At 34.2% G+C, this 12,504-nt stretch overlaps 1 protein-coding gene across 2 annotated transcripts in view; it reads right to left on the bottom strand.

Moving 5' to 3' along the window:
- The window catches only part of WNT10B (Wnt family member 10B), a 74,148-nt gene extending 64,072 nt beyond the window's left edge, over nt 1–10,076 (bottom strand). For both annotated transcript variants that reach the window (XM_053708066.1, XM_053708065.1), the window contains exon 1: nt 9,828–10,076. The gene's annotated coding sequence lies outside the window, so the exon portion shown is untranslated. The remainder of the gene's footprint in view (nt 1–9,827) is intronic.
- Between the last annotated feature and the right edge of the window lie 2,428 nt (nt 10,077–12,504).

Below are 12,504 nucleotides of genomic sequence, written 5' to 3'. Positions count from 1 at the left end.
ATGATTCAGATAGAAAATACAATTTTAAACAACATTCCAATTTACTTCTATTATCTAATTTGCTTCATTCTTTAGATGTCTTTTGTTAAAGAAATAGCAATGCACATGGGTGAGCCAATCACATGAGGCATCTATGTGCAGCCACCAATCAGAAGTTACTTAGCCTATCTAGATATGCTTTTCAGGAAAGAATATCAAGAGAATGAAGCAAATTAGATAATAGAAGTAGATTAGAAAGTTGTTTAAAATGGTATTCTCCATCTGAATCATGAAAGAAAAAATTAGTGTTTAATGTCCCTTTAAAAATACTGCATGTGCAAACGGGGACTGAAAATAAACAGTAATTAAATATTAAAATATGACATATCTATGCATACAGTAGCATTGCTTAAAATTCTTAATGAGGGACAATAATGTCAAAATTATACTTCAAACAGAGCATGCAGCAACTTTCCATTTCATTCCTATTATCTAATTTGCTTTGATTCTTGGTGTCCTTTTTTGAAAAGCATAACTAGGTAGACTTAACCACCAATCAGCAGCGAGCTCCCAGTATTGGGTTTAAGACCTATAGACTGTACCACATGCTATATGCTGTACTGGTTCTATGTCTGTAAAGCAGTTTGAATGTTTTGTATAGTTGATAAGTCAATCTGACCTGTTTTTGAAAGTGAATAGATTACCATTTTATTTTTTTATTTCTTTAACTTGAATCTGCACATTGAGGAAAAACGTGTTATATTGTAGATATTGGCGCACAATACGGTAAAATGCCTGTTGTGCCACTTCTGAATTCCTCTTAAGTATTTTATTGTTATTTAGAGTACACTATTTATATATTTTTTATTATTATTTATAGTACAGTATTAATAGTTCTCACAATGTCACATTATTGTAGATAAAATACAAAATGTCTCAGCAAACTCTTTGTCACTAATTCTCCTAAGCTCCTGCAAATCGGCTGCTTGTGCACTGTGCATTTGGCAAAGAGTTCTCATTTACATACACATTTGTATATTTTAGAACATTTCCTTACTGCTGACCTGCATTACACACTTTTTCCTGACTTTGCTGCCTGATAGCTTTCTGCATATTCTCCAGTCTACTTGTTTTCACATTCTTTGTGCTAATGTTCACCTGCGGATTCTCTCTGACCTGCTCACCCTTCTCAAATCTGACCCCATGAACTATGTCATTTAGCATAGGTTTTTTTTAACTAAGGAAAAATACAATAAAGGCTCTGGATTTAATACTAAACTAATTTGTTTTGGAATAGAGAGGTCTCTTCTGCTTTAATTAATGAGATTTTATGAACTAAGGTGAAATCCTACATTAATATTTACTACCTATTTAAGGTAGAAACGAAAAGGATCATTAAATACAGGAGAACTGCATAATCAACAAATGCATAATTAAGGAGACAATGCAATAACATTTAGAGCTCCATTTACCAAGGCCCGTCGTTTAAGGCGATAATTAAGTACCAGCAGTCTTAAAAACCGCTGCTCCTTAAATTGACATAATACTCATATGCTAAATCACTTGAAACTGATGCAGTATAACTGTAAAAAGCTGACAGGAAAATATCACCTGAGCATCTCTATGTAAAAAAAGAAGATATTTTACCTCACAACTTCCTCAGCTCAGCAGAGTAAGTTCTGGGTAAAAAGTTATACTCAGCTGCTGCCCAGCTGCAGGTAAAAAAAAAAGAATAAAAAAAAAGAAGAAATGAACAGCAGTCAATCAGCATCAGCAGTGCTGAGGTCATGAACTCTTTTATTGTGATCTCATGAGATTTCACTTAACTCTCATGAGATTTCATAGTAAACTTCCTTAAACTGAATAGGGAAATAACATGAGAGTGCACAAGGCTCAATCCCTTAGCTGTCCCGGGACAGACATACTGATTTGCTGCCTTTAAAATGGGATGTGGCTACTGAGGAACTTTTGAGGTAAAATATCTTTCTTTTTTACATAGAGATGTTCAGGTGATATTTTCTAGACAGCTTTTTTTACAGCTATGCTGCATCACTTTCAAGTGTTTAAATATTTGGGTATCATGGCCCTTTAATATATCCGCCTCCTAAAAGGTGGCGGATTGAAGTCAACCCGATCAGGATGATTGACAGCCCCTGCTAGCGGCCAAATGGCCACCAGCGAGCAGGAGGCGGCATTTCAGAAGCAGCGGTGTCCGGCGAACCAATAGTAAATGGAGCCCTTAGTCTGGATTTCAAATTAGTAGTAGATTAATGTATATGTATACACTGTGAACACTGTGAACTCTTGCACATGCTCAGATAGGTGCACATATATAAAGATTGTACACATTTTGGTAATGGAAGTAAATTAGGAAGTTTTAAAAAAAATTAAAGTTTAATTTTTACTTTAGTTACCCTTTAATAGAAGTTGGAAAAATTGTATCTCTTTGGCAAGACCTTGATTCAATGTTAACACATATTTTTGAAACAACATATAGCAGAACGACAGTCATCATAAGGAGAGGATCTAGGGGGTGCTACACAGCCACAATCATTGTTTAATCACCCACAATCTTTCAAGGTGTCAACTGTCTTAACTGTGCAAAAAAGACCATTGAACCACTGACATTGAACTTGGGAATCTTTGGAGCAGGACAATTAAAGGGACACTGAACCCAATTTTTTTTTCTTTCATGATTCAGATAGAGCATGACATTTTAAGCAGCTTTCTAATTTACCCCTATTATCAAATTTTCTTTATTCTCTTGGTATCTTTATTTGAATTGCAAGAATGTAAGTTTAGATGCCGGCCCATTTTTGGTGAACAACCTGGATTGTCCTTGCTGATTGGTGGATAAATTCATCTACCAATAAAAAAGTGCTGTCCAGAGTTCTGAAGCCAAAAAAAACTTACATGCCTTATTTTTCAAATAAAGATAGCAAGAGAACAAAGAAAATTGATAATATGAGTACATCAGAAAGTTGCTTAAAATTGCATGCTCTATCTGAATCACAAAAGAAAAAATTTGGGTTCAGTGTCCCTTTAAGTAAGCAAGTAATTGAAGTGTTGACCATTATTCTGATGTTCTAATCCAAAGTGCAGGAGACTTGGAAACAACAACATGCAAACAAATATATTCAACACCAAAAAATACCAAACCATAAACATCCATACCAAATCCACACTTCACCATAGATTTTGACAATGTAGGACAGACTCCAGGGACAATTACACTATAAGACAGGAGAAAAAAAACTAGTCCTGGAGAATTGTGTCTTCAGAGAATTATGGCAGAAATGTATGCCCCCCAGCAGTATCACCCTATAGGTTTGATGTTTGGCTCTGTGGTCAAGGGTCACCACTGGTTATTAGTCTTAATAAGATGTACAAACTGCTACAAATAACACTAACAAAAATGACTACTAAAGCCAACACTTGCAGAACAAATCAACATTAAATAAATATATTCCAAGAATAGTAAAGGATGCTTATGTATGAAGATATTATTCAGTTCTACTTATAAAAGTTTATGCAAGTTTCTCTCATTTTGTATAGTCCCCAATTTACTCACTATGCTCACTATTATTTGCTCTTCTGCTTTTCCCACATTTTCAGGATTCCAACTCTCGCTTCTACTAAAAAAGCACAAATGCATCAGCAGAAATCAATCTCTTCAACATTGCGGCTGCAGTAAAATGAATCACTTATCACAAGGGTTGTGAACAAATTGTATTCATATTTCTTTGATTAAAATAAAATATAAACCACTATTATATCAAATGTTTAGATTTTAAAATCACCAGGCTTCCATGCTCTGCACTGAATGGGTTGCCTATCCTGTCAAAAAAAAATCAAAATAAAATCTGGGAAACTGGGGCCATATAATGAACACCAGAGAGAGTGCATTACAGTCCCTGAATCTTAGGTTGAACAAGTCTAATCTAGATATAGTTCACTATATTTCACCAAAGGGGTCCACGCAAGCTCTAGTAATAATGCTGTGCAGGTGTCTCTGTCTGCCTTGAAGTGCTCAGTAATACTCTCATATAGTAGGTGGAAGTATTTGTAATTCTCTGCAGGTATCATTAGATGTACAGGTTTAATCTTGTTTTTGTTTTCATGTGCATCTGGATGTGCTCACTGTCGGGCGTTCTATATCAAGGCAAAAGTGCAGCAATTTTGGGACTGGATAATTGCACCAAATGTATCAAAGAAACAAATCCCTTGAAATGAACAGGATTATTTTCTTTAATCCAAATGGCAACATTTTCTTGCAGTGGAAGTTCTTTGATTCTGCTGAAGTTAGTAGTGACCAAAAAAACTGATTTAAATTGTATTAATAAAAATTATATATATTTACCATATTGTATTGTAATTTTTTCAGAGGATAGAGAGTTGAAATGTGTACAAAATATACTGCTTTACGCCCCCCAAACGCCCCCAAAAAAAACAACCAAGAAAAGAAGCCATAAACAGGTATATCCAAAGATGGTATATATACTTGGTAGGTAATTATTTTTTAAATCCCAATCTTCAAAAGGGCAAAACTAGATTAAAAAAAAAAACGGCACCAAATTTATTATCGAAATATTTATTATGGAAATATTTACTAGTGCAATTTTTTCCCAAATCTTTTTCTAGGGTATATAGGTCTATAGTTCTTGTCACAAGTATTTTTTTATTTATAATACTGCTTTTGGAAAGTTAAAAGTGCATGCAAATCTAAAAAGAAAAGAATGGAAAAACCCAAAGAAAGGTAAAATACCTAAATAAATAAATTTGATTTGTCTGAAAGCGCTCTCAAGTTTCCAGTGACTAAATGTATGTTTGACTATGGGGCATATCTATCAAGCTCTGGATAGAGCTTGAGGCCCCGTGTTTCTGGCGAGCCTGCAGGCTCGCCAGAAAAACACCAGTGCCTGTCCGCCTACTCTGAGCAGGCGGACGGACAACGCCGCAATTCGAACCCCATCGAGTACGATCGGGTTGATTGACACCCCCCTGCTGGCGGACGATTGGCCGCGATTCTGCATGGGGCGGCGTTGCACCAGCAGCTCTTGTGAGCTGCTGGTGCAATGCTGAATACGGAGAGCGTATTGCTCTCCGTATTCAGTGAGGTCTGGCGGACCTGATCCGCACTGTCGGATCAGGTCCGCCAGACTTTGATAAATAGAGACCTCTATGTGATCTATGCAGCCTATTTAATGTACATCACTCCAGTACTAGTTGTGAAAAAAATTAAATTTTCTAGGACCATAAGAAGTTTTTTTAAACAAAGCTTCAGTAAAAACTATTGTACCAATCTTGTACAATTTGTCATGGACATAGTTTTTTGAATGTTCAGATTTTATTTCAACATCAGACTAACATAACCTCTAAAATCAGAATAAAAAGTTGTTGATCTAGAGTTTGAAGAGTCTGAAGAGACTTTATATTTCCCTTTTTTTAAATTAAGAACCTTCATCTCTATGTGATGTCATTATAGATGTGCAGACTGCAAAATATATTGTCAAAATATTGTTGTGTATTGCTTAAGGCCAAACAAATGTGCAGGGAGGATCATTTGTACAGAGTGTCTGCTTGTAAACACATTTAAACTCTATATTTAATGGACTGTTTATGTCTGTATCTAATGGGGCCTATTTATGATGGTGCGAGCGGACATGATCCGATATATAGCGGATCATGTCTGCTGCACATCGATAAATGCTGACAGCATACGCTCTCTGCATTTATCATTGCACCAGTAGTTCTTGTGAACTGCTGGTGCAATACCGCCCCTAGCAGGGGGTGTCAATCAACCCGATCGTATTCGATCGGGTTGATTTCTGTCGATTTCTGTCCACCGCCTCAGAGCAGGTGGACAGGTTATGGAGCAGCATTCGTTAGACTGCTGCTTCATAACTTCTGTTTCCGGCGAGCCTTCATACGGAGCCTTCATAACTTCTGTTTCCGGCGAGCCTTCATACGGAGCCTTCATAACTTCTGTTTCTGGCAAGCCTTCATACGGAGCCTTCATAACTTCTGTTTCCGGCGAGCCTTCATACGGAGCCTTCATAACTTCTGTTTCCGGCGAGCCTTCATACGGAGCCTTCATAACTTCTGTTTCTGGCAAGCCTTCATACGGAGCCTTCATAACTTCTGTTTCCGGCGAGCCTTCATACGGAGCCTTCATAACTTCTGTTTCCGGCGAGCCTTCCATGCCGAGCTTGATAAATATGCCCCAATGTCATTATGAAATCTCACTCCACCAAATGATTTATCAGATATCCCATTAGATACACTACCTCAGTCACTGCTGTGCTGAAGTTCACATAACACTTGAGGCAGTTGTTAATATTTAATTGTAATGTGTTAGACCTCATACAGAAATAAAACGTACAAAGCGACTTGTTTGTGTGCATCACAAATGAATACAAAGTTATAAGTTCAAATAACTTTAACCCCAATTTTTTCTTTCATGATAAAGAATGTAAATTTATAAACAATGCCCACTTTATTTCTATTATCAAATTTACTTAATTATCCTAGTATCTATCTATCTATCTATCTATCTATCTATCTATCATTTATCTATCTATTATCTATCTATCTAATAATAGCAATTAAATTATTACATTGCATAATTTAACTTATTATGCTTTCTCACTTGTTGATTACTTTCAGGTATTGCAAAAATCTTACATTTTACAAGAGCTATAGAAGCTTATATTCCACCTCACGCCTTCATTTTGTACTCACAATTTTATCTACGACACTTACAATTTGAAAAAAAAATATTTTAATCCATAATAACCCCCACATTTTATTAATATGGACATATACTGAGGTGAACATTTACTTTATTTTGGGTTTTAAAGTGCAGTAAACCACTGTTATTCAATTTAAAATAATATTGAAGGCTAATTTGGGAAGTCATTAATGGAGAAATAGCTATTATGCCAGTACCCTGCTGGGGAGAAGAAAAGAAGAAGAAAAAAAAAATTCACAGGGTCTTCTACTTAAGAGAATAGCAGACTCCTGTAAGAAATGTAGAGTAAAAGTGCCATCTGTTTGTCATTTCTACAAGTCACACATTGAAACAAAATGGTACAGATGTGCCCATGGTCTTGAATCCAGTTCCAGCCTGTAGCATTTAGTTTTGTTTTTTTCTGTATCTTCATTAACACTTTTTTTCTATTTGTGTGCCTGATTTGAAAGTATGCCATCTCTTTAGATATGTGATAATGTTGGCTATGGTTGTCCATAAACGATATGGGTCTGTCTAGACACAGCCCCTACTGTGTTTCCACTGTAACTTTTTCTTGTAATCCTACCATGAGCCTGGCTTTGGGTTGAATCTGCTTAGGTTTGGAACTGGAACCTACTCAGGGACTTTAGTTTGGTAAAAATGAATGTGGAACTGATCTGTCTCCTTTATGTAAGATAGGGGATGAGCTACTTTCCCATAAAGTAAGCATCGGTTTTGTACTGATTGTGTCCAAATGTTAACTCTATTGAAGAAAATTTATGAGGAGTAGCATATCAATTTTTAAAGGTGTTGATTTATCATTCAGTGATGATATCCTAACACTGTAATATTGGAACAGCATTTCCTAGTAAAAAAAAAAAGTTTCATTTTGAATCCTATGTCAATTTGGTTATTACTGCCAAGGGTTTTTCAGTCAGGAACAAGGCTTTTTTGTTTTTGTTTGTTTTTTAACAGAAACCTTACAAAGAAAAAACAAAAGCAGAGGGCACTTTATATATAGGTAGTTTAGCACTTATGTAATTATTTATGGAAATTGTTCATTAACAACCCTTGCCTCCAAGGGAGGCTGAAATGCATCACTGAATTAGTCCTTATCAGTCACCGTTAATAAAGTAGCATAAAATCTTTTATGTGACTTTTGAAATTTGCTGAAAGCTTGACAGTAATTATGCATCAAGTGAAAAAAAACAACAACTTCGAATTCTGGTATGTTAGATATGTAAGCCTCTTCACTGGAAACTAACAAAAGCTGTAAATTCATGGTGATAAAACATGCTTTTCAATCTCAATATGTTTATTATTTTTTTATCTCATGTAAAGAGCATTAACACTATCTGTATGTACACTACTTGTATGCCATACATATTAAGAGCGGTACAGACACACTATATCATTGAATGATAAAACATAATACTGTTATCGATTAGATGATTTTATTTCATAGGCTGTGAGCTATTCAAATATTTCAGCTTTAAAACCATACAAGAAAACTGAAAACAATTCTAAATAAAATATGTTTTCTTTAGAATAAATTCTAATTTTCCTTTAGTAAATATAATAGTCCATGGATTTAATTAAGATCAAGTTACACAGTTTTTCGTAACATTTTTAACATATAGAACATTATTTAGAATTAGGAGCCCTGACTTTATAACTTCTAGGAATTAAGCCCTAGGGTAGTCATTGCTATAGATATTCAAAGATTTGTACCCAGAAATATATATTCAGGCAAATAAAAAAAAGAGAATTTAATATAACCAAATGCAAGGAACATTTATTGTTTTAGTCCAGCTTTTAGCCAATGAACAGTGCCATGGTGGCATATAGGATGTTACTTCTTTCATGTGTTAGTCATGATGTATTGAGCGTCTCGCACTTATTCACCGTATTGTGCGCCAGCTGGCAGGTTGGATCGTGGTTACAGGAGGAGTTAAGGTGTGTACCTATTATGGCATACATCAAATTAATGGGTCTGTGTCAGGATAAGGAGTAAACTTTCTCGTCTTACCACCTTGCCACCTAATAAAACCTTTACAGATACAGATACTCCATCCTGAAACATCTAAATAAAAAGATAGTCATGATGAAAAACATCATGCTTCAACCTCTGTAAATGACTCTCTAAAATATCTTTATAAAAGAGATGGATTGTGCTATCATCTGTTCATTAAAATCTTAACATTTCTGATTTGTTGTAACAACAATCCAACATTGTCAAATAGATAACGTTTTTTAAACTGTGATAAATCATTTACAACTTGTTCCACTTTATCAGCAGGGGGTCTTTAATATATAGACCCCCATAAATCTTCTCTGAACTTTGTTACATCTCTTTTTTCCCCAGCCCCATTTACTCTACCTGTGGTCCTTTCTCAACAGAATTTAATGTCTGTGTTTTGTGAATAATGGAATAGAGAAACCTTGGTTACAACTACAGATGTAATAGCATCTTTTTTTTCTATATGTGTTTCTCAATAGGAACTGATCCATATATAATTTACAGATGCATACATTTGCACTTATCTCACCATATACATTCATGTTTATCACATATCATTTTAAAAACACACATTCAAATAATAAGAAAAATGTATATAAATTAATGCAATCATTTCTCTTGTGATCTGAGCCTCAGAGTCATCACACACTATTCTTAAACTATACGTTTACATCATACAGATCAGAATGCATAATAAAATATAGTATGCATAATTTTATCTTCCTGTATATCTTCACTGCCTTTCCTTTCTATAATACTTAACAGAGAGTTACAATTAGTATTAACTACAATTAAACTGCTGTGAGCTATGTTGATATTATATTGACAGGGGGACGGTAATGTTTGTTTTTAAGTATGTCCTGTGACACACTGTGCAGAGATGGGCTTTGTTCTTAGCACAATGAGCAGCCTCAATTACTGAAAGTCATATGTGTGGGTTATGATTGGTAGTGAAAGAATATTACTTATTTGTTAAATGAACTGATAAAGGGATTGTGCATTCAGATTACTAGCTAACTACTAATCTATAACTCACAGTCAAGTTATATTATTATCAGTATATATATCCCTACCTTTTAGAACCCTGTATTGTCTTACCTTGTTCTCCTGTGTTTGCTTCTGGCTTATGTGCTTGTGATGCCTTCTTTGGATTTATCAGTGCACTTCATATCTTCTGGATTCATAGAAGTTAGATTAGTCTCCTCTTCTACCCCTCCCTTTTGTTCTCTAGTATTTCTCAGTGGCTCTGCCCTGATACCTTGTCTCAGAGTCTCAGCAGAGTAGCTCAGCCTCAAACTCCCTGGCTGTGCAGCTTCTGTAGGGATATGGGGCTGTGTCTTTGGCAGATTCTCTCCCTCAAGTTGCTCTTGTTAGTGCAATCACAGCCACTCCCTAAAGTCACTATTCCACTCCCTTTTACCCATCCAGAAAGTTTACCTCTCCTCTTCTGTCATCTTGGTTTTGTCTAGTCAAACAGATGTTTTGTAATAAAATGTAGATTTCAGTAGCCTCATCTGACAATGCTTTGTTAACATTAATATAAATATTACAAACCTAGCAAATCTGTAAGTGACATAACAATCACCTTAGGTATATGAATATACAATATGATCACAATATAACAGATCTCCTCTTGGATACTATTGTACCACTTCTCTCTAGTCACCTAATAATAGAAATAAAACTATAAGGGCCAGATTACAAGTGGAGCACTAAATATTACTTTTATGAAAGAGATATTTGCTCTCCACTGAGTAATACCAGTGCACGCTAATGTGCGCTGGTATTACAAGTTGATAGCAATGCGAATGCAAGCTCGTGTTGCTGGTAAGCATTGTGCTCACAAGAGCACACTTCCATAGGCTCCAATGAGAGCCTCGTTCTGATGCCATAAGAAATGGCACAGATCCTAAGCGCAGCGAAGGGGGTAAGTAGCACAGCAATGGCACCAATATTAAATATGTATGTATATGATTATATACATACAGTGGTGGCAAAAATTGTGGACACTTTTTGAAATTGTAATGTTTTGCAACTTTGCAGGCTTATAGGAAATGTTATTTTGGACCAAATGCAAATGTTTGTGTTAATTTAAAGACAATTTATTGCCGAACTCAATACAAAAAAACAGAATGCAAATGTATGCAGAACAAAAAATGTTTTGCTTACTTTAGACTAAAAAAGAAAAAGAAGTGTGATTCACATTGCACGGAAGCATTGCGCTCATGAGCGTGCTTCAATAGGCTCCAATGGGAGCTTTGCTCTGATGCCGTCATACATGGCAGAGAACCTAAGAGCAGTGAAGGGCGTAAGTCATGCAGCGATGGGCGGTAATTTTAAATATATATGTATGTGTAAATATGTGTATACACACACACACACATATGGATGAATATATACATATATATATTATGTATGTGTAAATATGTGTATATACACACGCACACACACATATGGATGAATATATACATATATATATATGTATGTGTAAATATGTGTATATACACACGCACACACATATATGGATGAATATATACATATAAATATATATGTATGTGTAAATATGTGTATATACACACGCACACACATATATGGATGAATATATACATATATATATATGTATGTGTAAATATGTGTATACACACACGCACACACACATATGGATGAATATATACATATATATATATATGTATGTGTAAATATGTGTATATACACACGCACACACACATATGGATGAATATATACATATATATATATATGTATGTGTAAATATGTGTATATACACACGCACACACATATATGGATGAATATATACATATATATATATGTATGTGTAAATATGTGTATACACACACACACACACATATGGATGAATATATACATATATATATATGTATGTGTAAATATGTGTATATACACACACACACACACATATGGATGAATATATATATATATATATATATGTATGTGTAAATATGTGTATATACACACGCACACACACATATGGATGAATATATACATATATATATATATATGTATGTGTAAATATGTGTATATACACACGCACACACACATATGGATGAATATATACATATATATATATGTATGTGTAAATATGTGTATATACACACGCACACACACATATGGATGAATATATACATATATATATATGTATGTGTAAATATGTGTATATACACACGCACACACACATATGGATGAATATATACATATATATATATATGTATGTGTAAATATGTGTATATACACACGCACACACACATATGGATGAATATATATATATATATATATATATATATATATATATATATATGTATGTGTAAATATGTGTATATACACACGCACACACACATATGGATGATATATACATATATATATATATGTATGTGTAAATATGTGTATATACACACGCACACCACATATGGAATATATACATATATATATATATTATGTGTAAATATGTGTATATACACACGCACACACACATATGGATGAATATATACATATATATGTATGTGTAAATATGTGTATATACACACGCACACACACATATGGATGAATATATACATATATATATATATGTATGTGTAAATATGTGTATATACACACACACACACACACACATATGGATGAATATATACATATATATATATATGTATGTGTAAATATGTGTATATACACATATTAACCCATAAATATATATGTATAAAAGCATATATATATATATATATATATATATATATATATATATATATAT

The sequence above is a fragment of the Bombina bombina genome, chromosome 3 (assembly GCF_027579735.1).
Source record: "Bombina bombina isolate aBomBom1 chromosome 3, aBomBom1.pri, whole genome shotgun sequence".
NCBI classification, from domain to species: Eukaryota; Metazoa; Chordata; class Amphibia; order Anura; family Bombinatoridae; genus Bombina; species Bombina bombina.
The sequence above is the reverse complement of the archived record's forward strand: the minus strand, read 5'-3'. Positions and strand labels throughout refer to the sequence as shown.